The 25,000-nt window shown below is 50.3% G+C and overlaps 2 long non-coding RNA genes across 2 annotated transcripts in view; both read left to right on the top strand.

The window, feature by feature from the left end:
- Positions 1-376, top strand: part of LOC147110116 (uncharacterized) — a 13,929-nt gene extending 13,553 nt beyond the window's left edge. Inside the window, exon 3 of the long non-coding RNA XR_015080454.1 lies at positions 1-376. This exon is cut by the window's left edge and continues 224 nt beyond it. This is a non-coding gene — a long non-coding RNA (uncharacterized LOC147110116).
- A 15,640-nt stretch (positions 377-16,016) lies between these two features.
- The window catches only part of LOC147110115 (uncharacterized), a 24,448-nt gene continuing 15,464 nt past the window's right edge, over positions 16,017-25,000 (top strand). The window contains exons 1-2 of the long non-coding RNA XR_015080390.1: positions 16,017-16,161; positions 21,115-21,156. This is a non-coding gene — a long non-coding RNA (uncharacterized LOC147110115). The remainder of the gene's footprint in view (positions 16,162-21,114; positions 21,157-25,000) is intronic.

Raw genomic sequence — 25,000 nt, 5'->3', positions numbered from 1 at the left:
GTGTAGAGGGAGCTTTACTCTGTATCTAACCCGTGCTGTACCTGCCCTGGGAGTGTTTGATGGGACAGTGTAGAGGGAGTTTTACTCTGTATCTAACCCGTGCTGTACCTGCCCTGGGAGTGTTTGATGGGACAATGTAGAGGAAGCTTTACTCTGTATCTAACCCGTGCTGTACCTGCCCTGGGAGTGTTGGATGGGACAATGTAGAGGGAGCTTTACTCTGTATCTAACCTGTGCTGCACCTGCCCTGGGAGTGTTTGATGGGACAGTGTAGAGGGAGCTTTACTCTGTATCTAACCCGTGCTGTACCTGCCCTGGAGTGTTTGATGGGACAGTGTAGAGGGAGATTTACTCTGTATCTAACCCCGTGCTGTACCTGCCCTGGGAGTGTTTGATGGGACAGTGTAGAGGGAGCTTTACTCTGTATCTAACCCGTACTGTACCTGCCCTGGGAGTGTTTGATGGGACAGTGTAGAGGGAGCTTTACTCTGTATCTAACCCGTGCTGTACCTGCCCCGGGAGTGTTTGATGGGACAGTGTAGAGGGAGCTTTACTCTGTATCTAACCCGTGCTGAACCTGCCCTGGGAGTGTTTGATGGGACAGTGTAGAGGGAGCTTTACTCTGTATCTAACCCGTGCTGTACTTGCCCTGTGAGTGTTTGATGGGACAGTGTAGAGGGAGCTTTACTCTGTATCTAACCCGTGCTATACCTGCCCTGGGAATGTTTGATGGGACAGTGTAGAGGGAGCTTTACTCTGTATCTAACCCGTGCTTTGCTTGCCCTGGGAGTGTTAGATGGGATAGTGTAGAGGGAGCTTTACTCTTTATCTAACCAATGCTGTTACCTGCCCTGGGAGTGTTTGATGGGACAGTGTAGAGGGAGCTTTACTCTGTATCTAATCCGTTATATTCCTGCCCTGGGAATGTTTGATGGGACAGTGTAGAGGGAGCTTTACTCTGTATCTAACCCGAGCTGTACCTGCCCTGGGAGTGTTTGATGGGACAGTGTAGAGGGAGCTTTACTCTGTATCTAACCCGTGCTGTACCTGTCCTGGGAGTGATTGATGGGACAGTGTAGAGGGAGCTTTACTCTGTATCTAACCCATGCTGTACCTGCCCTGGGAGTGTTTGATGGGACAGTGTAGAGGGAGCTTTACTCTGTATCTAACCCGGGCTGTACCAGCCCTGGGAGTGTTTGATGGGACAGTGTAGAGGGAGCTTTACTCTGTATCTAACCCGTGCTGTACCTGCCCTGGGAGGGTTTGATGGGACAGTGTAGAGGGAGTTTTACTCTGTATCTAACCCGTGCTGTACCTGCCCTGGGAGTGTTTGATGGGACAAGTGTAGAGGGAGCTTTACTCTTTATCTAACCCATACTGTACCTGCCCTGGGAGTGTTTGATGGGACAGTGTAGAGGGAGCTTTACTCTGTATCTAACCCGTGCTATACCTGCCCTGAGAATGTTTGATGGGACAGTGTAGAGGGAGCTTTACTCTTTATCTAACCCATGCTGTACCTGCCCTGGGAGTGTTTGATGGGACAGTTTAGAGGGAGCTTTACTCTGTGTCTACCCCGTGCTGTACCTGCCCTGGGAGTGTTTCATGGGGCAGAGTAGAGGGAGCTTTACTCTGTATCTAACCCGTGCTATACCTGCCCTGGGAGTGTTTGATCGGACAGTGTAGAGGGAGCTTTACTCTGTATCTAACCCCGTGCTGTACCTGCCCTGGGAGTGTTTGACGGGACAGTGTAGAGGGAGCTTTACTCTGTATCTAACCCGTGCTGTACCTGCCCTGGGAGTGTTTGATGGGGCAGTGTAGAGGGAGCTTTACTCTGTATCTACCCCGTGCTGTACCTGCCCTGGGAGTGTTTGATGGGGCAGTGTAGAGGGAGCTTTACTCTGTATCTAACCCGTTCTATACCTGCCCTGGGAGTGTTTGATGGGACAGTGTAGAGGGAGCTTTACTCTGCATCTAACCCGTGCTGTACCTGCCCTGGGAGTGTTTGATGGGACAGTGTAGAGGGAGCTTTACTCTGTATCTAACCCGTGCTGTAGCTGCCCTGGGAGTGTTTCATGGGACAGTGTAGAGCGAGCTTCACTCTGTATCCAACGCATGCTATACCTGCCCTGGGAGTGTTTGATGGGACAGTGTAGAGGGAGCTTTACTCTGCATCTAACACCGTGCTGTACCTGCCCTGGGAGTGTTTGATGGGACAGTGTAGAGGGAGTTTTACTCTGTACCTAACCCGTGCTGTACCTGCCCTGGGAGTGTTTGATGGGACAGTGCAGAGGGAGCTTTACTCTGTATCTGACCCCGTGCTGTACCTGCCCTGGGAGTGTTTGATGGGACAGTGTAGAGGGAGCTTTACTCTGTATCTAACCCCGTGCTGTACCTGCCCTGGGAGTGTTTGATGGGACAGTGTAGAGGGAACTTTACTCTGTATCTAACCCGTGCTGTACCTGCCCTGGGAGTGTTTGATGGGACAATGTACAGGGAGCTTTACTCTGTACCAACCCGTGCTGTACCTGCCCTGGGAGTGTTTGATGGGACAGTGTAGAGGGAGCTTTACTCTGTATCTAACCCATGGTGTTCCTACCCTGGGAGTGTTTGATGGGACAGTGTAGAGGGAGTTTTACTCTGTATCTAACCCGTGCTGTACCTTCCCTGGGAGTGTTGGATGGGACAGTGTAGAGGGAGCTTTACTCTGCATCTAACCCCGTGCTGTACCTGCCCTGGGAGTGTTTGATGGGACAGTGTAGAAGGAGCTTTACTCTGTGTCTAACCCATGCTGTACCTGCCCTGGGAGTGTTTGATGGGACAGTGTAGAGGGAGCTTTACTCTGTATCTAACCCCATGCTGTACCTGCCCTGGGAGTGTTTGATGGAGACAGTGTAGAGGGAGCTTTTCTCTGTATCTAACCCATGCTGTACCTGCCCTGGGAGTGTTTGATGGCACAGTGTAGAGGGAGCTTTACTCTGTATCTAACCCGTGCTGTACCTGCCCTGGGAGTGATTGATGGGACAGTGCAGAGGGAGCTTTAATCTGTATCTAACCCGTGCTGTACCTGCCCTGGGAGTGTTTGATGGGACAGTGCAGAGGGAGCTTTACTCTGTATCTTACCCGTGCTGCAGCTGCCCTGGGAGTGTTTAATGGGACAGTGACGAGGGAGCTTTACTCTGTATCCAACCCGTGCTGTACCTGCCCGGGGAGTGTTTAATGGGACAGTGTAGAGGGAGCTTTACTTTGTATCTAACCCGTGCTGTACCTGCCCTGGGAGTGTTTGATGGGACAGTGTAGAGGGAGTTTTACTCTGTATTTAACCCCGTGCTGTACCTGCCCTGGGAGTGTTTGATGGGGCTGTGTAGAGGGAGCTTTACTCTGTATCTAACCCCTGCTCTACCTGCCCTGGGAGTGTTTGATGTGACAGTGTAGAGGGAGCTTTACTCCGTATCAAACCCAAGCTGCACCTGCCCTGTAAGTGTTTGATGGGACAATTTCGAGGGAGCTTTACTCTGTATCTAACCCGTGCTGTACCTGCCCTGGGAGTGTTTGATGGGACAGTGTAGAGGGAGCTTTACTCTGTACCTAACCCGTGCTGTACCTGCCCTGGGTGAGATTGATGGGACAGCGTAGCGGGAGCTTTACTCTGTATCTAACCCATGCTGTACCTGCCCTGTGTGTGTTTGATGGGACAGTGTAGAGGGAGCTTTACTCTGTATCTAACCCGTGCTGTACCTGCCCTGGGAGTGTTTGATGGGACAGTGCAGAGGGAGCTTTACTCTGTATCTAACCCATGCTATACCTGCCCTGGGAGTGTTTGATGGGACAGTGTAGAGGGAGCTTTACTCTGTATCTAACCCGTGCTGTACCTGCCCTGAGAGTGTTTGATGGGACAGTGCAGAGGGAGCTTTACTCTGTATCTAACCCGTGCTGTACCTACACTGGGAGTGTTTGATGGGACAGTGTAGAGGGAGCTTTACTCTGTATCTACCCCGTGCTGTACCTGCCCTGGGAGTGTTTGATGGGGCAGTGTAGAGGGAGCTTTACTCTGTATCTAACCCGTTCTATACCTGCCCTGGGAGTGTTTGATGGGACAGTGTAGAGGGAGCTTTACTCTGTATCGAACCCGTGCTGTACCTGCCCTGGGAGTGTTTGACGGAACAGTGTAGAGGGAGCTTTACTCTGTATCTAACCCGTGCTGTAGCTGCCCTGGGAGTGTTTCATGGGACAGTGCAGAGCGAGCTTCACTCTGTATCTAACCCATGCTATACCTGCCCTGGGAGTGTTTGATGGGAGAGTGTCGAGGGAGCTTTACTCTATATCTAACCCCGTGCTGTACCTGCCCTGGGAGTGTTTGATGGGACAGTGTAGAGGGAGTTTTACTCTGTACCTAACCCGTGCTGTACCTGCCCTGGGAGTGTTTGATGGGACAGTGCAGAGGGAGCTTTACTCTGTATCTGACCCCGTGCTGTACCTGCGCTGGGAGTGTTTGATGGGACAGTGTAGAGGGAGCTTTACTCTGTATCTAACCCGTGCTGTACCTGCCCTGGGAGTGTTTGATGGGACAGTGTAGAGGGAGCTTTACTCTGTATCTAACCCGTGCTTTGCTTGCCCTGGGAGTGTTAGATGGGACAGTGTAGAGGGAGCTTTACTCTTTATCTAACCCATGCTGTACCTGCCCTGGGAGTGTTTGATGGGGCAGTGTAGAGGGAGCTTTACTCTTTATCTAACCCATGCTGTACCTGCCCTGGGAGTGTTTGATGGGACAGTGTAGAGGGAGCCTTACTCTGTATCTAACCCGTGCTGTACCTGCCCGGGGAATGTTTGATGGGACAGTGTAGAGGGAGCTTTACTCTTTATCTAACCCATGCTGTACCTGCCCTGGGAGTGTTTGACGGGACAGTGTAGAGGGAGCTTTACTCTGTATCTAACCCGTGCTGTACCTGCCCTGGGAACGTTTGATGGGACAGTTTAGAGGGAGCTTTACTCTGTATCTACCCCGTGCTGTACCTGCCCTGGGAGTGTATTTGATGGGGCAGTGTACGGGGAGCTTTACTCTGTATCTAACCCCGTGCTGTACCTGCCCTGGGAGTGTTTGACGGGACAGTGTAGAGGGAGCTTTACTCTGTATCTGACCCGTGCTGTACCTGCCCTGGGAGCGTTTGATGGGACAGTTTAGAGGGAGCTTTACTCTGTGTCTGCCCCGTGCTGTACCTGCCCTGGGAGTGTTTGATGGGGCAGTGTAGAGGGAGCTTTACTCTGTATCTAACCCGTGCTATACCTGCCCTGGGAGTGTTTGATCGGACAGTGTAGAGGGAGCTTTACTCTGTATCTAACCCCGTGCTGTACCTGCCCTGGGAGTGTTTGACGGGACAGTGTAGAGGGAGCTTTACTCTGTATCTAACCCGTGCTGTACCTGCCCTGGGAGTGTTTGATGGGACAGTGTAGAGGGAGCTTTACTCTGTATCTACCCCGTGCTGTACCTGCCCTGGGAGTGTTTGATGGGGCAGTGTAGAGGGAGCTTTACTCTGTATCTAACCCGTTCTATACCTGCCCTGGGAGTGTTTGATGGGACAGTGTAGAGGGAGCTTTACTCTGTATCTAACCCATGCTGTACCTGCCCTGGGAGTGTTTGATGGGACAGTGTAGAGGGAGCTTTACTCTGTATCTAACCCGTGCTGTAGCTGCCGTGGGAGTGTTTCATGGGACAGTGTAGAGCGAGCTTCACTCTGTATCTAACCCATGCTATACCTGCCCTGGGAGTGTTTGATGGGACAGTGTAGAGGGAGCTTTACTCTGTATCTAACCCCGTGCTGTACCTGCCCTGGGAGTGTTTGATGGGACAGTGCAGAGGGAGCTTTACTCTGTATCTGACCCCGTGCTGTACCTGCCCTGGGAGTGTTTGATGGGACAGTGTAGAGGGAGCTTTACTCTGTATCTAACCCCGTGCTGTACCTGCCCTGGGAGTGTTTGATGGGACAGTGTAGAGGGAACTTTACTCTGTATCTAACCCGTGCTGTACCTGCCCTGGGAGTGTTTGATGGGACAATGTACAAGGAGCTTTACTCTGTACCTAACCCGTGCTGTACCTGCCCTGGGAGTGTTTGATGGGACAGTGTAGAGGGAGCTTTACTCTGTATCTAACCCATGGTGTGCCTACCCTGGGAGTGTTTGATGGGACAGTGTAGAGGGAGCTTTACTCTGTATCTAACCCGTGCTGTACCTTCCCTGGGAGTGTTGGATGGGACAGTGTAGAGGGAGCTTTACTCTGCATCTAACCCCGTGCTGTACCTGCCCTGGGAGTGTTTGATGGGACAGTGTAGAAGGAGCTTTACTCTGTGTCTAACCCATGCTGTACCTGCCCTGGGAGTGTTTGATGGGACAGTGTAGAGGGAGCTTTACTCTGTATCTAACCCCATGCTGTACCTGCCCTGGGAGTGTTTGATGGAGACAGTGTAGAGGGAGCTTTACTCTGTATCTAACCCGTGCTGTACCTGCCCTGGGAGTGTTTGTTGGCCAGTGTAGAGGGAGCTTTACTCTGTATCTAACCCCGTGCCGTACCTGCCCTGGGAGTGTTTGACGGGACAGTGTAGAGGGAGCTTTTCTCTGTATCTAAACCGTGCTGTACCTGCCCTGGGAGTGTTTGATGGGACAGTGTAGAGGGAGCTTTACTCTGTATCTAACCCGTGCTGTGTCTGCCCTGGGAGTGTTTGATGGGACAGTGTAGAGGGAGCTTTACTCTGTATCTAACCCCGTGCCGTACCTGCCCTGGGAGTGTTTGACGGGACAGTGTAGAGGGAGCTTTTCTCTGTATCTAAACCGTGCTGTACCTGCCCTGGGAGTGTTTGATGGGACAGTGTAGAGGGAGCTTTACTCTGTATCTAACCCGTGCTGTACCTGCCCTGGGAGTGATTGATGGGACAGTGCAGAGGGAGCTTTAATCTGTATCTAACCCGTGCTGTACCTGCCCTGGGAGTGTTTGATGGGACAGTGTAGAGGGAGCTTTACTCTGTATCTAACCCGTGCTATACCTGCCCTGGGAGTCACTGATGGGACAGTGTAGAGGGAGCTTTGCTCTGTATCTAACCCGTGCTGTACTTGACCTGGGAGTGTTTGATAGGACAGTGTAGAGGGAGCTTTACTCTGTATCTAACCCGTGCTGTACCTGCCCTGGGAGTGTTTGATGGGACAGCGCAGAGGGAGATTTACTCTGTATCTAACCCATGCTGTATCTGCCCTGGGAGTGTTTGATGGGACAGTGTAGAGGGAGCTTTACTCTGTATCTAACCCCGTGCTGTACCTGCACTGGGAGTGTTTGATGGGACAGTGTAGAGGGAGCTTTACTCTGTATCTAACCCGTGCTGTACCTGCCCTGGGAGTGTTTGATGGGACAGTGTAGAGGGAGCTTTACTCTGTATCTAACCTGTGTTGTACCTGCCCTGGGAGTGTTTGATGGGACAGTGTAGAGGGAGCTTTACTCTGTATCTAACCCGTGCTGTACCTGCCCTGGGAGTGTTTGATGGGACAGTGTAGAGGTAGAGTTACTCTGGATCTAACCCGTGCTGTACCTGCCCTGGGAGTGTTTGATGGGACAGTGTAGAGGGAGCTTTACTCTTTATCTAACCCGTGCTGTACCTGCCCTGGGAGTGTTTGACGGGACAGTGTAGAGGGAGCTTTACTCTGTATCTAACCCCGTGCTGTACCTGCCCTGGGAGTGTTTGATGGGACAGTGCAGAGGGAGCTTTACTCTGTATCTGACCCCGTGCTGTACCTGCCCTGGGAGTGTTTGATGGGACAGTGTAGAGGGAGCTTTACTCTGTATCTAACCCCGTGCTGTACCTACCCTGGGAGTGTTTGATGGGACAGTGTAGAGGGAACTTTACTCTGTATCTAACCCGTGCTGTACCTGCCCTGGGAGTGTTTGATGGGACAATGTACAAGGAGCTTTACTCTGTACCTAACCTGTGCTGTACCTGCCCTGGGAGTGTTTGATGGGACAGTGTAGAGGGAGCTTTACTCTGTATCTAAACCATGGTGTGCCTACCCTGGGAGTGTTTGATGGGACAGTGTAGAGGGAGCTTTACTCTGTATCTAACCCGTGCTGTACCTTCCCTGGGAGTGTTGGATGGGACAGTGTAGAGGGAGCTTTACTCTGCATCTAACCCCGTGCTGTACCTGCCCTGGGAGTGTTTGATGGGACAGTGTAGAAGGAGCTTTACTCTGTATCTAACCCATGCTGTACCTGCCCTGGGAGTGTTTGATGGGACAGTGTAGAGGGAGCTTTACTCTGTATCTAACCCCATGCTGTACCTGCCCTGGGAGTGTTTGATGGAGACAGTGTAGAGGGAGCTTTACTCTGTATCTAACCCGTGCTGTACCTGCCCTGGGAGTGTTTGTTGGCCAGTGTAGAGGGAGCTTTACTCTGTATCTAACCCCGTGCCGTACCTGCCCTGGGAGTGTTTGACGGGACAGTGTAGAGGGAGCTTTTCTCTGTATCTAAACCGTGCTGTACCTGCCCTGGGAGTGTTTGATGGGACAGTGTAGAGGGAGCTTTACTCTGTATCTAACCCGTGCTGTGTCTGCCCTGGGAGTGTTTGATGGGACAGTGTAGAGGGAGCTTTACTCTGTATCTAACCCCGTGCCGTACCTGCCCTGGGAGTGTTTGACGGGACAGTGTAGAGGGAGCTTTTCTCTGTATCTAAACCGTGCTGTACCTGCCCTGGGAGTGTTTGATGGGACAGTGTAGAGGGAGCTTTACTCTGTATCTAACCCGTGCTGTACCTGCCCTGGGAGTGATTGATGGGACAGTGCAGAGGGAGCTTTAATCTGTATCTAACTCGTGCTGTACCTGCCCTGGGAGTGTTTGATGGGACAGTGTAGAGGGAGCTTTACTCTGTATCTAACCCGTGCTATACCTGCCCTGGGAGTCACTGATGGGACAGTGTAGAGGGAGCTTTACTCTGTATCTAACCCCGTGCTGTACCTGCACTGGGAGTGTTTGATGGGACAGTGTAGAGGGAGCTTTACTCTGTATCTAACCCCGTGCTGTACCTGCACTGGGAGTGTTTGATGGGACAGTGTAGAGGGAGCTTTACTCTGTATCTAACCCCGTGCTGTACCTGTCGTGGGAGTGTTTGATGGGAGAGTGTAGAGGGAGCTTTACTCTGTATCTAACCCGTGCTGTACCTTCCCTGGGAGTGTTGGATGTGACAGTGTAGAGGGAGCTTTACTCTGTATCTAACCCTGTGCAGTACCTGCCCTAGGTGTGTTTGATGGGACAGTGTAGAGGGAGCTTTACTCTGTATCTAACCCGTGCTGTACCTTCCCTGGGAGTGTTGGATGTGACAGTGTAGAGGGAGCTTTACTCTGCATCTAACCCCGTGCTGTACCTGCCCTGGGAGTGTTTGATGGGACAGTGTAGAGGCAGCTTTACTCTGTATCTAACCCGTGCTGTACCTGCCCTGGGAGTGTTTGATGGGATAGTGTAGAGGGAGCTTTACTCTGTATCTAACCCGTGCTGCACCTGCCCTGGGAGTGTTTGATGGGACAGTGTAGAGGGAGCTTTACTCTGTATCTAACCTGTGCTGTACCTGCCCTGGGAGTGTTTGATGGGACAGTGTAGAGGGAGCTTTACTCTGTATCTAACCCGTGCTGTACCTGCCCTGGGAGTGTTTGATGGGACAGTGTAGAGGTAGAGTTACTCTGGATCTAACCCGTGCTGTACCTGCCCTGGGAGTGTTTGACGGGACAGTGTAGAGGGAGCTTTACTCTGTATCTAACCCCGTGCTGTACCTGCCCTGGGAGTGTTTGATGGGACAGTGTAGAGGGAGCTTCACTCTGTATCTAAGCCGTGCTGTACCTGCCCTATGAGTGTTTGATGGGACAGTGTAGAGGGAGCTTTTCTCTGTATCTAACCCGTGCTGTACCTGCCCTGGGAGTGTTTGATGGGACAGTGTAGAGGGAGCTTTACCCTGTACCTAACCCGTGCTGTACCTGCCCTGGGAGTGTTTGATAGGACAGTGTAGAGGGAGCTTTACTCTGTATCTAACCCGTGCTGTACCTGCCCTGGGAGTGTTTGATGGGACAGTGTAGAGGGAGCTTTACTCTGTATCTAACCCGTGCTGTACCTGCCCTGGGAGTGTTTGATGGGTCAGTGTAGAGGGAGCATTACTCTGTATCTAACCCGTGCTGTACCTACCCTGGGAGTGTTTGATGGGACAGTGTAGAGGGAGCTTTACTCTGTATCTAACCCGTGCTATACCTGCCCTGGGAGTGTTTGATGGGACAGTGTAGAGGGAGCTTTACTCTGTATCTAACCCGTGCTGTATCTGCCCTGGGAGTGTTTGACGGAACAGTGTAGAGGGAGCTTTACTCTGTATCTAACCCGTGCTGTACCTGCCCTGGGAACGTTTGATGGGACAGTTTAGAGGGAGCTTTACTCTGTATCTACCCCGTGCTGTACCTGCCCTGGGAGTGTATTTGATGGGGCAGTGTACGGGGAGCTTTACTCTGTATCTAACCCCGTGCTGTACCTGCCCTGGGACTGTTTGACGGGACAGTGTAGAGGGAGCTTTACTCTGTATCTAACCCGTGCTGTACCTGCCCTGGGAGCGTTTGATGGGACAGTTTAGAGGGAGCTTTACTCTGTGTCTGCCCCGTGCTGTACCTGCCCTGGGAGTGTTTGATGGGGCAGTGTAGAGGGAGCTTTACTCTGTATCTAACCCGTGCTATACCTGCCCTGGGAGTGTTTGATCGGACAGTGTAGAGGGAGCTTTACTCTGTATCTAACCCCGTGCTGTACCTGCCCTGGGAGTGTTTGACGGGACAGTGTAGAGGGAGCTTTACTCTGTATCTAACCCGTGCTGTACCTGCCCTGGGAGTGTTTGATGGGACAGTGTAGAGGGAGCTTTACTCTGTATCTACCCCGTGCTGTACCTGCCCTGGGAGTGTTTGATGGGGCAGTGTAGAGGGAGCTTTACTCTGTATCTAACCCGTTCTATACCTGCCCTGGGAGTGTTTGATGGGACAGTGTAGAGGGAGCTTTACTCTGTATCTAACCCGTGCTGTACCTGCCCTGGGAGTGTTTGATGGGACAGTGTAGAGGGAGCTTTACTCTGTATCTAACCCGTGCTGTAGCTGCCGTGGGAGTGTTTCATGGGACAGTGTAGAGCGAGCTTCACTCTGTATCTAACCCATGCTATACCTGCCCTGGGAGTGTTTGATGGGACAGTGTAGAGGGAGCTTTACTCTGTATCTAACCCCGTGCTGTACCTGCCCTGGGAGTGTTTGATGGGACAGTGCAGAGGGAGCTTTACTCTGTATCTGACCCCGTGCTGTACCTGCCCTGGGAGTGTTTGATGGGACAGTGTAGAGGGAGCTTTACTCTGTATCTAACCCCGTGCTGTACCTGCCCTGGGAGTGTTTGATGGGACAATGTAGAGGGAACTTTACTCTGTATCTAACCCGTGCTGTACCTGCCCTGGGAGTGTTTGATGGGACAATGTACAAGGAGCTTTACTCTGTACCTAACCCGTGCTGTACCTGCCCTGGGAGTGTTTGATGGGACAGTGTAGAGGGAGTTTTACTCTGTATCTAACCCATGGTGTGCCTACCCTGGGAGTGTTTGATGGGACAGTGTAGAGGGAGCTTTACACTGAATCTAACCCGTGCTGTACCTTCCCTGGGAGTGTTGGATGGGACAGTGTAGAGGGAGCTTTACTCTGCATCTAACCCCGTGCTGTACCTGCCCTGGGAGTGTTTGATGGGACAGTGTAGAAGGAGCTTTACTCTGTGTCTAACCCATGCTGTACCTGCCCTGGGAGTGTTTGATGGGACAGTGTAGAGGGAGCTTTACTCTGTATCTAACCCCATGCTGTACCTGCCCTGGGAGTGTTTGATGGAGACAGTGTAGAGGGAGCTTTACTCTGTATCTAACCCGTGCTGTACCTGCCCTGGGAGTGTTTGATGGGACAGTGTAGAGGGAGCTTTACTCTGTATCTAACCCGTGCTGTGTCTGCCCTGGGAGTGTTTGATGGGACAGTGTAGAGGGAGCTTTACTCTGTATCTAACCCCGTGCCGTACCTGCCCTGGGAGTGTTTGACGGGACAGTGTAGAGGGAGCTTTTCTCTGTATCTAAACCGTGCTGTACCTGCCCTGGGAGTGTTTGATGGGACAGTGTAGAGGGAGCTTTACTCTGTATCTAACCCGTGCTGTACCTGCCCTGGGAGTGATTGATGGGACAGTGCAGAGGGAGCTTTAATCTCTATCTAACCCGTGCTGTACCTGCCCTGGGAGTGTTTGATGGGACAGTGTAGAGGGAGCTTTACTCTGTATCTAACCCGTGCTATACCTGCCCTGGGAGTCACTGATGGGACAGTGTAGAGGGAGCTTTGCTCTGTATCTAACCCGCGCTGTACCTGACCTGGGAGTGTTTGATGGGACAGTGTAGAGGGAGCTTTACTCTGTATCTAACCCGTGCTGTACCTGCCCTGGGAGTGTTTGATGGGACAGCGCAGAGGGAGATTTACTCTGTATCTAACCCATGCTGTATCTGCCCTGGGAGTGTTTGATGGGACAGTGTAGAGGGAGCTTTACTCTGTATCTAACCCCGTGCTGTACCTGCACTGGGAGTGTTTGATGGGACAGTGTAGAGGGAGCTTTACTCTGTATCTAACCCCGTGCTGTACCTGCCCTGGGAGTGTTTGATGGGACAGTGTAGAGGGAGCTTTACTCTGTATCTAACCGGTGCTGTACCTTCCCTGGGAGTGTTGGATGTGACAGTGTAGAGGGAGCTTTACTCTGTATCTAACCCTGTGCAGTACCTGCCCTAGGTGTGTTTGATGGGACAGTGTAGAGGGAGCTTTACTCTGTATCTAACCCGTACTGTACCTTCCCTGGGAGTGTTGGATGTGACAGTGTAGAGGGAGCTTTACTCTGCATCTAACCCCGTGCTGTACCTGCCCTGGGAGTGTTTGATGGGACAGTGTAGAGGCAGCTTTACTCTGTATCTAACCCGTGCTGTACCTGCCCTGGGAGTGTTTGATGGGACAGTGTAGAGGGAGCTTTACTCTGTATCTAACCCGTGCTGTACCTGCCCTGGGAGTGTTTGATGGGACAGTGTAGAGGGAGCTTTACTCTGTATCTAACCTGTGCTGTACCTGCCCTGGGAGTGTTTGATGGGACAGTGTAGAGGGAGCATTACTCTGTATCTAACCCGTGCTGTACCTGCCCTGGGAGTGTTTGATGGGACAGTGTAGAGGGAGCTTTACTCTGTATCTAACCCGTGCTGTACCTGCCCTGGGAGTGTTTGATGGGACAGTGTAGAGGTAGAGTTACTCTGGATCTAACCCGTGCTGTACCTGCCCTGGGAGTGTTTGATGGGACAGTGTAGAGGGAGCTTTACTCTTTATCTAACCCGTGCTGTACCTGCCCTGGGAGTGTTTGACGGGACAGTGTAGAGGGAGCTTTACTCTGTATCTAACCCCGTGCTGTACCTGCCCTGGGAGTGTTTGATGGGACAGTGTAGAGGGAGCTTCACTCTGTATCTAACCCGTGCTGTACCTGCCCTATGAGTGTTTGATGGGACAGTGTAGAGGGAGCTTTACCCTGTATCTAACCCATGCTGTACCTGCCCTGGGAGTGTTTGATGGGACAGTGTAGAGGGAGCTTTACCCTGTACCTAACCCGTGCTGTACCTGCCCTGGGAGTGTTTGATAGGACAGTGTAGAGGGAGCATTACTCTGTATCTGACCCGTGCTGTACCTGCCCTGGGAGTGTTTGATGGGGCAGCGTAGAGGGAGGTTTACTCTGTATCTAACCCGTGCTGTACCTGCCCTGGGAGTGTTTGATGGGACAGTGTAGAGGGAGCTTTACTCTGTATCTAACCCGTGGTGTACCTGCCCTGGGAGTGTTTGATGGGACAGTGTAGAGGGAGCTTTACTCTGTATCGAACCCGTGCTGTATCTGCCCTGGGAGTGTTTGATGGGACAGTGTAGAGGGAGCTTTTCTCTGTATCTAACCCGTGCTGTAGCTGCCCTGGGAGTGTTTGATGGGACAGTGTAGGGGGAGCTTTACTCTGTATCTAACCCCGTGCTGTACCTGCCCTGGGAGTGTTTGATGGGACAGTGTAGAGGGAGCTTTACTCTGTATCTAACCCCGTGCTGTACCTGCCCTTGGAGTGTTTGATGGGACAGTGTAGAGGGAGCTTTACTCTGTATCTAACCCGTGCTGTACCTGCCCTGGGAGTGTTTGATGGGACAGTGTCGAGGGAGCTTTACTCCGTATCTAACCCGTGCTTTTCCTGCCCTGGGAGTGTTTGATGGGACAGTGTAGAGGGAGCTTTACTCTGTATCTAACCCCGTGCTGTTCCTGCCCTGGGAGTGTTTGATGGCACAGTGTAGAGGGAGCTTTACTCCATATCTAACCCGTGCTGTACCTGCCCTGGGAGTGTTTGATGGGACAGTGTAGAGGGAGCTTTACTCTGTATCTAACCCGTGCTGTGCCTGCCCTGGGAGTGTTTGATGGGACGGTTTAGAGGGAGCTTTACTCTGTATCTAACCCGTGCTGTACCTGCCCTGGGAGTGTTTGATGGGTCAGTGTAGAGGGAGCTTTACTCTGTATCTAACCCGTGCTGTACCTGCCCTGGGAGTGTTTGATGGGACAGTTTAGAGGGAGCTTTACTCTGTATCTAACCCGTGCTGTACCTGCCCTGGGAGTGTTTGATGGGACAGTGTAGAGGGAGCTTTACTCTGTATCTAACCCGTGCTGTACCTGCCCTGGGAGTGTTTGATGGGACAGTGTAGAGGGAGCTTTACTCTGTATCTAACCCGTGCTGTAGCTGCCCTGGGAGTGTTTGATGGGACAGTGTAGAGGGAGCTTTACTCTGTATCTAACCCGTGCTGTACCTGCCCTGGGAGTGTTTGATGGGACAGTGTAGAGGGAGCTTTACTCTGTATCTAACCCGTGCTGTACCTACCCTGGGAGTGTTTGATGGGACAGTGCAGAGGGAGCTTTACTCTGTATCTAACCCGTGCTGTACCTGCCCTGGGAGTGTTTGATGGGACAGTGTAGAGGGAGCTTTACTCTGTATCTAACCCGTGCTGTACCTGCCCTGGGAGTGTTTGTTTGGACAGTGCAGAGGGAGCTTTACTCTGTATCTAACCCGTGCTGTACCTGCCCTGGGAGTGTTTGATTGGACAGTGCAGAGGGAGCTTTACTCTGTATCTAACCCGTGCTGTACCTACCCTGGGAGTGTTTGATGGGACAGTGTAGAGGGAGCTTTACTCTGTATCTTACCCGTGCTGTACCTACCCTGGGAGTGTTTGATGGGACAGTGTTGAGGGAGCTTTACTCAGTATCTAACCCCGTGCTGTACCTGCCCTGGGAGTGTTTGATGGGACAGTGTAGTGGGAGCTTTACTCTGTATCTAACCCCGTGCTGTACCTGCCCTGGGAGTGTTTGATGGGACAGTGTAGAGGGAGCTTTACTCTGTATCTAACCCGTGCTATACCTGCCCTGGGAGTGTTTGATGGGACAGTGTAGAGGGAGCTTTACTCTGTATCTAACCCGTGCTGTACCTGCCCTGGGAGTGTTTGATGGGACAGTGTAGAGGGAGCTTTACTCTGTATCTAACCCGTGCTGTACCTCCCCTGGGAATGTTTGATGGGACAGTGTAGAGGGAGCTTTACTCTGTATCTAACCCGTGCTGTACCTGCCCTGGGGAGTGTTTGATGGGACAGTGTGGAGGGAGCTTTACTCTGTATCTAACCCGTGCTGTACCTGCCCTGGGAGTGTTTGATGGGACAGTGTGCGAAGGTTTCCACGGACATTTTGGAAGAGGAGCAGGGAGCTTTCCAGGAATCCTGGGGCCGGCTTTCTTCCCAGCAACAAACCGACTAACCAATCGTCAAACCTCATCTGCTGTCAGTGGGATCTTGCTGGGCTGGACTTCATGATGCAACAGCATTGGTTGGCAAGTGTAAATGTAGGGATTCGGATCGGGCCACCTGGATTGCCTCATGGTTTGGTCGTAGCTACAGAGTTGTCATCTCTTTTGCGATTTTCGCGATTGCTTCTGTTTTGTTTGATTATAACAGGACGCCTCTCTTTTGCCCGGAGTTGCAGATTCCATGGATGAAGAACAGGAGGTGGAATCTGAGATAGGTAGGTGGATATCTGATCTATGTCCACTCGATGACCCTGAACAAACTCAACCCCTCAACCCCTTCTGAAAGGAACTCGACAATGGCCTGGATGACACTAGCGGCAGAGAAATGATAGGGGAGAGTGTACGTGGGCTGTGGGAGGAGATTAAATGGGTGGGTAGAGTCCGTGATAGGGGAGAGTGTCCATGGGCTGTGGGAGGAGATTAAATGGGTGGATAGAGTCTGTGATAGGGGAGAGTGTACATGGGCTGTGGGAGGAGATTAAATGGGTGGGTAGAGTCCATGATAGGGGAGAGTGTACATGGGCTGTGGGAGGAGATTAAATGGGTGGGTAGAGTCAGTGATAGGGGAGAGTGTCCATGGGCTGTGGGAGGAGATTAAATGGGTGGGTAGAGTCCGTGATAGGGGAGAGTGTCCATGGGCTGTGGGAGGAGATTAAATGGGTGGGTAGAGCCCGTGATAGGGGAGAGTGTCCATGGGCTGTGGGAGGAGATTAAATGGGTGGATAGAGTCTGTGATAGGGGAGAGTGTACATGGGCTGTGGGAGGAGATTAAATGGTTGGGTAGAGTCAGTGATAGGGGAGAGTGTCCATCGGCTGTGGGAGGAGATTAAATGGGTGGGTAGAGTCAGTGATAGGGGAGAGTGTCCATGGGCTGTGGGAGGAGATTAAATGGGTGGGTAGTGTCCGTGATAGGGGAGAGTGTCCATGGGCTGTGGGAGGAGATTAAATGGGTGGGGAGAGTCCATGATAGGGGAGAGTGTACATGGGCTGTGGGAGGAGATTAAATGGGTGGGTAGAGTCCGTGATAGGGGAGAGTGTACATGGGCTGTGGGAGGAGATTAAATGGGTGGGTAGAGTCAGTGATAGGGGAGAGTGTACATGGGCTGTGGGGGGAGATTAAATGGGTGGGTAGAGTCTGTGATAGGGGAGAGTGTACACGGGCTGTGGGAGGAGATTAAATGGGTGGGTAGAGTCTGTGATAGGGGAGAGTGCACATGGGCTGTGGGGGGAGATTAAATGGGTGGGGAGAGTCCATGATAGGGGAGAGTGTCCATGGGCTGTGGGAGGAGATTAAATGGGTGGGTAGAGAAATGATGGGGAGGGTGTCCATCGGCTGTGGGAGGAGATTAAATGGGTGGATAGAGTCTGTGATAGGGGAGAGTGTACATGGGCTGTGGGAGGAGATTAAATGGGTGGGTAGAGTCCATGATAGGGGAGAGTGTACACGGGCTGTGGGAGGAGATTAAATGGGTGGATAGTGTCAATGATAGTGGAGAGTGTACATGGGCTGTGGGAGGAGATTAAATGGGTGGGTAGAGTCCATGATAGGGGAGAGTGTCCATGGGCTGTGGGAGGAGATTAAATGGGTGGGTAGAGTCTGTGATAGGGTAGAGTGTACATGGGCTGTGGGAGGAGATTAAATGGGTGGGTAGAGTCCATGATAGGGGAGAGTGTACACGGGCTGTGGGAGGAGATTAAATGGGTGGGTAGAGTCCATGATAGGGGAGAGTGTACATGGGCTGTGGGAGTAGATTAAATGGGTGGGTAGTGTCAGTGATAGGGGAGAGTGTCCATGGGCTGTGGGGGGAGATTAAATGGGTGGGTAGAGTCCATGATAGGGGAGAGTGTACATGGGCTGTGGGAGGAGATTAAATGGGTGGGTAGAGTCCATGATAGGGGAGAGTGTACATGGGCTGTGGGAGGAGATTAAACGGGTGGGTAGAGTCAGTGATAGGGGAGAGTGTACATGGGCTGTGGGAGGAGATTAAATGGGTGGGTAGAGCCCATGATAGGGGAGAGTGTACATGGGCTGTGGGAGGAGATTAAATGGGTGGGTAGAGTCCATGATAGGGGAGAGTGCACATGGGCTGTGGGAGGAGATTAAATGGGTGGGTAGAGTCTGTGATAGGGGAGAGTGTACATGGGCTGTGGGAGGAGATTAACTGGGTGGGTAGAGTCTATGATAGGGGAGAGTGTACATGGGCTGTGAGAGGAGATTAAATGGGTGGGTAGGGCCCAGGATAGGGGAGAGTGTCCATGGGCTGTGGGAGGTGATTAAATGGGTGGGTAGAGTCCGTGATAGGGGAGAGTGTACATGGGCTGTGGGAGGAGATTAAATGGGTGGGTAGAGTCTGTGATAGGGGAGAGTGTACATGGGCTGTGAGAGGAGATTAAATGGGTGGGTAGGGCCCAGGATAGGGGAGAGTGTCCATGGGCTGTGGGAGGAGATTAAATGGGTGGGTAGAGTCCGTGATAGGGGAGAGTGTACATGGGCTGTGAGAGGAGATTAAATGGGTGGGTAGAGTCTGTGATAGGGGAGAGTGTACATGGGCTGTGGGAGGAGATTAAATGGGTGGGTAGAGTCCATGATAGGGGAGAGTGTACATGGGCTGTGGGAGGAGATTAAATGGGTGGGTAGAGTCCATGATAGGGGAGAGTGTCCATGAGCTGTGGGAGGAGATTAAATGGGTGGGTAGAGTCTGTGATAGGGGAGAATGTACATGGGCTGTCGGAGGAGATGAAATGGGTGGGTAGAGTCTGTGATAGGGGAGAGTGTACATGGGCTGTGGGAGGAGATTAAATGGGTGGGTAGAGTCCATGATAGGGGAGAGTGTCCATGGGCTGTGGGAGGAGATTAAATGGGTGGGTAGAGTCTGTGATAGGGGAGAGTGTACATGGGCTGTGGGAGGAGATTAAATGGGTGGCTGGAGTCTGTGATAGGGGAGAGTGTCCATGGGCTGTGGGAGGAGATTAAATGGTTGGGTAGAGTCCATGATAGGGGAGAGTGTACATGGGCTGTGGGAGGAGATTAAATGGGTGGGTAGAGTCCGTGATAGGGGAGAGTGTACATGGGCTGTGGGAGGAGATTAATTGGGTGGGTAGAGTCTGTGATAGGGGAGAGTGTACATGGGCTGTGGGAGGAGATTAAATGGGTGGGTAGAGTCTGTGATAGGGGAGAGTGTACATGGGCTGTGGGAGGAGATTAAATGGGTGGGTAGAGTCCATGATAGGGGAGAGTGTACATGGGCTGTGGGAGGAGGTTAAATGGGTGGGTAGAATCCATGATAGGGGAGAGTGTACATGGGCTGTGGGAGGAGATTAAATGGGTGGGTAGAGTCCATGATAGGGGAGAGTGTACATGGGCTGTGGGAGGAGATTAAATGGGTGGATGGTCCATGATAGGGGAGAGTGTACATGGGCTGTGGGAGGAGATTAAATGGGTGGATGGTCCATGATAGGGGAGAGTGTACATGGGCTGTGGGAGGAGATTAAATGGGTGGGTGGAGTCCATGATAGGGGAGAGTGTACATGGGCCGTGGGAGGAGATTAAATGGGGGGGTAGAGTCCATGATAGAGGAGAGTGTACATGGGCTGTGGGAGGAGATTAAATGGGTGGGTAGAGTCTGTGATAGGGGAGAGTGTCCATGGGCTGTGGGAGGAGATTAAATGGGTGGGTAGAGTCCATGATAGAGGAGAGTGTACATGGGCTGTGGGAGGAGATTAAATGGGTGGGTAGAGTCCATGATAGAGGAGAGTGTACATGGGCTGTGGGAGGAAATTAAATGGGGGGGTAGAGTCTGTGATAGGGGAGAGTGTACATGGGGTGTGGGAGGAGATTAAATGGGTGGGTAGAGTCCGTGATAGGGGAGAGTGTACATGGGCTGTGGGAGGAGATTAAATGGGTGGGTAGAGTCCATGATAGGGGAGAGTGTACATGGGCTGTGGGAGGAGATTAAATAGGTGGGTAGAATCTGTGATAGGGGAGAGTGTCCATGGGCTGTGGGAGGAGATTAAATGGGTGGGTAGAGTCTGTGATAGGGGAGAATGTACATGGGCTGTGGGAGGAGATGAAATGGGTGGGTAGAGTCTGTGATAGGGGAGAGTGTACATGGGCTGTGGGAGGAGATTAAATGGGTGGGTAGAGTCCATGATAGGGGGGAGTGTACATGGGCTGTGGGAGGAGATTAAATGGGTGGGTAGAGTCCATGATAGGGGAGAGTGTACATGGGCTGTGGGAGGAGATTAAATGGGTGGGTAGAGTCCATGATAGGGGAGAGTGTCCATGGGCTGTGGGAGGAGATTAAATGGGTGGGTAGAGTCCATGATAGGGGGGAGTGTACATGGGCTGTGGGAGGAGATTAAATGGGTGGGTAGAGTCCATGATAGGGGAGAGTGTACATGGGCTGTGGGAGGAGATTAAATGGGTGGGTAGAGTTCGTGATAGGGGAGAGTGTCCATGGGCTGTGGGAGGAGATTAAATGGGTGGGTAGAGTCCATGATAGGGGAGAGTGTACATGGGCTGTGGGAGGAGATTAAATGGGTGGGTAGAGTCCATGATAGGGGAGAGTGTACATGGGCTGTGGGAGGAGATTAAATGGGTGGGTAGAGTCCGTGATAGGGGAGAGTGTACATGGGCTGTGGGAGGAGATTAAATGGGTGGGTAGAGTCTGTGATAGGGGAGAGTGTACATGGGCTGTGGGAGGAGATTAAATGGGTGGGTAGAGTCTGTGATAGGGGAGAGTGTACATGGGCTGTGGGAGGAGATTAAATGGGTGGGTAGAGTCCATGATAGGGGAGAGTGTACATGGGCTGTGGGAGGAGATTAAATGGGTGGATGGTCCATGATAGGGGAGAGTGTACATGGGCTGTGGGAGGAGATTAAATGGGTGGATGGTCCATGATAGGGGAGAGTGTACATGGGCTGTGGGAGGAGATTAAATGGGTGGATGGTCCATGATAGGGGAGAGTGTACATGGGCTGTGGGAGGAGATTAAATGGGTGGATGGTCCATGATAGGGGAGAGTGTACATGGGCTGTGGGAGGAGATTATACAGGAGTGTAGAGCCCCTTTTTCATAATTTACCTCATGCTATTAATGAGAAATTGTTGCTGGAGGACTTTTCTCACTGAGACTCACCCGGTTAAACTTCTCACTGTTTAATTTTCAGAAGCACCCATGGATCTTAATAAGAAAATTGAAGATGGGAACGGTAAATTAATCTAAACTTGTAAACATTCTCTCCCCAATCTTCTTCCGCCTCAGTCGGTGTATCGTGCTCTGTCTCTCTCTCTGTCTCTCTCTCTCTGTCTCTCTCTCTCTGTCTGTCTCTCTCTCTCTCTCTCTCTCTGTCTCTCTCTCTGTCTCTCTCTCTCTGTCTCTCTCTCTGTCAGTCTCTGTCTCTGTCTCTCTCTCTCTGTCTCTCTCTGTCTCTCTCTCTCTCTCTCTGTCTCTCTCTCTCTCTGTCTCTGTCTCTGTCTCTGTCTCTCTCTGTCTCTCTCTGTCTGTCTCTCTCTCTCTCTCCCTGTCTCTCTCTCTCTCTCTCTCTCTGTGTGTGTCTCTCTCTCTGTCTCTGTCTCTGTCTCTCTCTCTCTCTGTCTGTCTCTCTCTCTGTCTCTGTCTCTGTCTCTCTCTCTCTCTTTCTGTCTCACTGCCTCTCTCTCTGTCTCTCTCTCTCTCTGTCTGTCTCTGTCTCTGTCTCTCTGTCTCTCTCTCTCTGTCTCTGTCTCTCTCTCTCTCTGTCTCTCTCTATGCCTCTCTCTCTCTCTCTCTTTGTCTCTCTCTCTCTCTGTCTCTCTCAATTCAATTGAATTCAAATCGCTTTATTGGCATGACAAGGTACATCTTATGTTGCCAAAGCATCAAAATAACATTTATGGTTGAACACATAAACGCAGATCTATCCATACAGTGTATAAACAGGTATATCCCTGAGTGTATAAACATTCATTCATTTAATTTGTATATACTCTATTCTTATATTTTGTGGTTGTCCCTCTGGTTATGGCAAGCTGTAACATAGTTTGCCGCTAAGGTTTCACAGTTTCTCTGTTCCCCTAGTAGGCATGGGAGTTTTTGGTCGTCCTTCAAATTTCTGAATTCAGGGCATATTTGTGTGAATTTTTGGTAGAAATTCTCCCTTATGCCCTGATACTTTCCATAAGCTGTGAGGAAGTGTGTCTCTATCTCCACCACTCCCTGACTGCAGTGAGAGCATATCCTGTCCTCTCTTGGCAGCCAGGTCTGTCTGTGTCTGCCTTTTTCGATGGCCAGGCTATGTTCACTAAGTCTGTACATTGTCAAGGTTTTTCTCAGTTTGCTGTCCTTTACCATGGTCAGGTATTCAGCCATGTTGTATTGTCTGTTTAGGGCCAAGTAGCAATTGAGTTTGTTTTGGGTTTTTGTTGTTTCTGCCCAATATGACAGATATTTTTCCTTTTGCTTAGTGACAACTGTGTTGGGTCGAATTCTCTGTGCTACGATGTCACTGTCCTGGGGCTGGTTATTGTTAGTAGTTGTTAGTATTTACTTCACTGAGTCCCAGGACTAGTTGGCTGAGGGTATTCTTCTTTATGGTCCTCTCTTGGCATTTCAGGGCATCGTAATGATAGCAGTGGGGGTTGCACATTTTTAGGTGTTTCCAAAATTTGGTGGCTCTTTTTTGGATAGTAATTAATAGTGGATATTGGCCTAGTTCTGCCCTGCATGCATTGTTTGTGGTTTTCCTTTGAGTCCGGAGGATACTTTTACAGAATTCTGCATGTAGGATCTCAATTTGATGTTTGTCTCATTTTGCAAATTCTTGTTGTGTTAGTGGTCCCCACACCTCACTGCCATAGAGTACAATTGGTTCAATTACTGATTTAAAAATTTTGAGCCGAATGCCAATTGGGATTTCTATTTGGATTGATTTTTTAATGGCATAGAAAGCCCTTCTTGCTTTCTCTTTCAGTTCATTCACAGCCAGATGAAAATTTCCTGTAGAACTGATTTTTAAGCCCAAGTATGTGTAGTTAGTGGTTTGTTCAATTTTAGTTGTTCCTAGTGTGAAATTTATTCTGGGTCCCTGATGTCTGGATCTTTGCTGGAACACAAGGACTTTGGTTTTTTGGGGATTTATTGTCAGGGCCCAAGTCTGGCAGTACGACTCCAGCAGATCCAGGTTCTGCTGTAGACCCTCCTTAGTTGGTGACAGCAGAACCAGGTCATCTGCATAGAGGAGGAATTTAACCTTGGATTCATATAGGGTGAGGCCGGGTGCTGTAGATTGTTCAAGTACTTTTGCCAATTCATTTATGTAAATATTAAAGAGTGTCGGTGAGATGGGTGAGCCCTGCGTCACACCACACCCCTGTGGGAAGTATTTTGTTTGTTTGTCTCCAATTTTAACTGCACATTTATTGTTTGTGTACATTGATTTAATTACATCATATGTTTTTCCCCCTACACCACTTTCAATAAGTTTTAAGAATAGACCGTCGTGCCAAATGGAATCGAAAGCCTTCTGGAAATCTATAAAGCAGGCAAAAATGTTGCTTTTGTTTTGATGAACATGTTTGTCAATTAGGGTGTGTAGGGTGAAGATATGATCCGATGTTCTATAGTTTGGTAGGAATCCAATTTGGCTTTTACTCAAGACATTGTGCTCCTCAAGGAAGTTTATAAGTCTTTTGTTTATGATACTACAGAATACCTTCCCCAGGTTACTGTTTACACAGATGCCTCAATAGTTATTTGGGTCAACTTTGTCTCCACTTTTGGATATGGGCGTTATGAGTCCTTTGTTCCAGATATCAGGGAAGTAACCGACACTCAGAACCAAGTTGAAGAGTTTTAGGATAGCTAATTTCATTTTATCGTCCGTGTGTTTAATCATTTCGCTTAGGATGCCATCTGCACCGCAAGCTTTTCCTGGTCGCAGGTCCTTGAGTTTTTCAAATAGCTCTTTTTCAGTTATTATGGGGTCTAGCGGGTTTTGGTTATCTTTTATGGCCAATTTGAGCTTTTCCAGTTTTTTGCATATTTGATGTTGCTCTGGGCTTAGTGTGTTTTTCTGGTATAATTTTTCAAAATGGTTTTCCCATGTGTCTCTGTTTTGAATGGCCAATTCGTCGTGTTGTTTTTTGTGTAATGTATTCCAGTTGTCCCAGAAACAGTTGGAATCAATGGATTCCTCAATGGAGCTGAGTGTATTCTTAATATACTGCTCTTTCTTGGTTCTGAGTGTCTTTTTGTATTGTGTTAGTGCCTGACAATAAGTAAGGCGTAATTCCTCGTTTTCTGGCTGTCTGTGTTTTTGGTTTGATACTTTTCTGAGTTTTTTCCTCATGTTATGGCAATCTGAGTCAAAGCATTTTTCATAGTTTTTTGTTTTGGGTTTGTTCTTGCAAACTTTCAAGTTTGACATTGATGCCAAATTATAAAAAATATTATTTAGGTTATTCATCGACCGGTTTACGCCTTCTTTATTGTGAGTGTATGTGTTTTCCAGAAAGGTGTCCAAGAGAGCTTGAGTTGATTGATTGCTAATTGCTTTCTGGTATTTTTCCGTGCTGTTTTTGGCCCATCTGTATGATTTTTTGATGTTGTACAGCTTACTGGGTTGTGTTTCTGTGTTGGTGGTTTCTGTCCTTTTTAGATACACAGTAATTTGACTGTGGTCTGACAGTGTTGTTTGTGGTTTGACTGTGAATGCTCTCTCTCTCTGTGTGTCTCTCTCTCTGTCTCTCTCTCTCTGTCTCTCTCTCTCTGTCTCTCTGTCTCTGTCTCTCTCTGTCTCTCTGTCTCTGTGTCTCTCTCTCTGTGTCTCTCTCTCTCTCTCTCTGTCTCTCTGCCTCTCTCTCTCTCTCTCTCTCTCTCTCTCTGTCTCTCTCTCTCTCTCTGTCTGTCTCTCTCTCTCTGTCTGTCAATTCAATTCAATTCAATTCAATTCAAATGCTTTATTGGCATGAAAGTTTACAGAGAACCATATTGCCAAAGCTTTCACAACAAAAAAGTACAGTTTTCCAACATTCTGTAGGTATCAAACAATTTTGACCCTTGTTGGGTACAGACAA

This window comes from Somniosus microcephalus, chromosome 12 (assembly GCF_052327205.1).
Source record: "Somniosus microcephalus isolate GS21.2 chromosome 12, FLI_Smic_1.0, whole genome shotgun sequence".
Taxonomy (NCBI): domain Eukaryota; kingdom Metazoa; phylum Chordata; class Chondrichthyes; order Squaliformes; family Somniosidae; genus Somniosus; species Somniosus microcephalus.
Note: the sequence above shows the minus strand (reverse complement) of the source record. Positions and strands in the feature narration are given on the sequence as shown.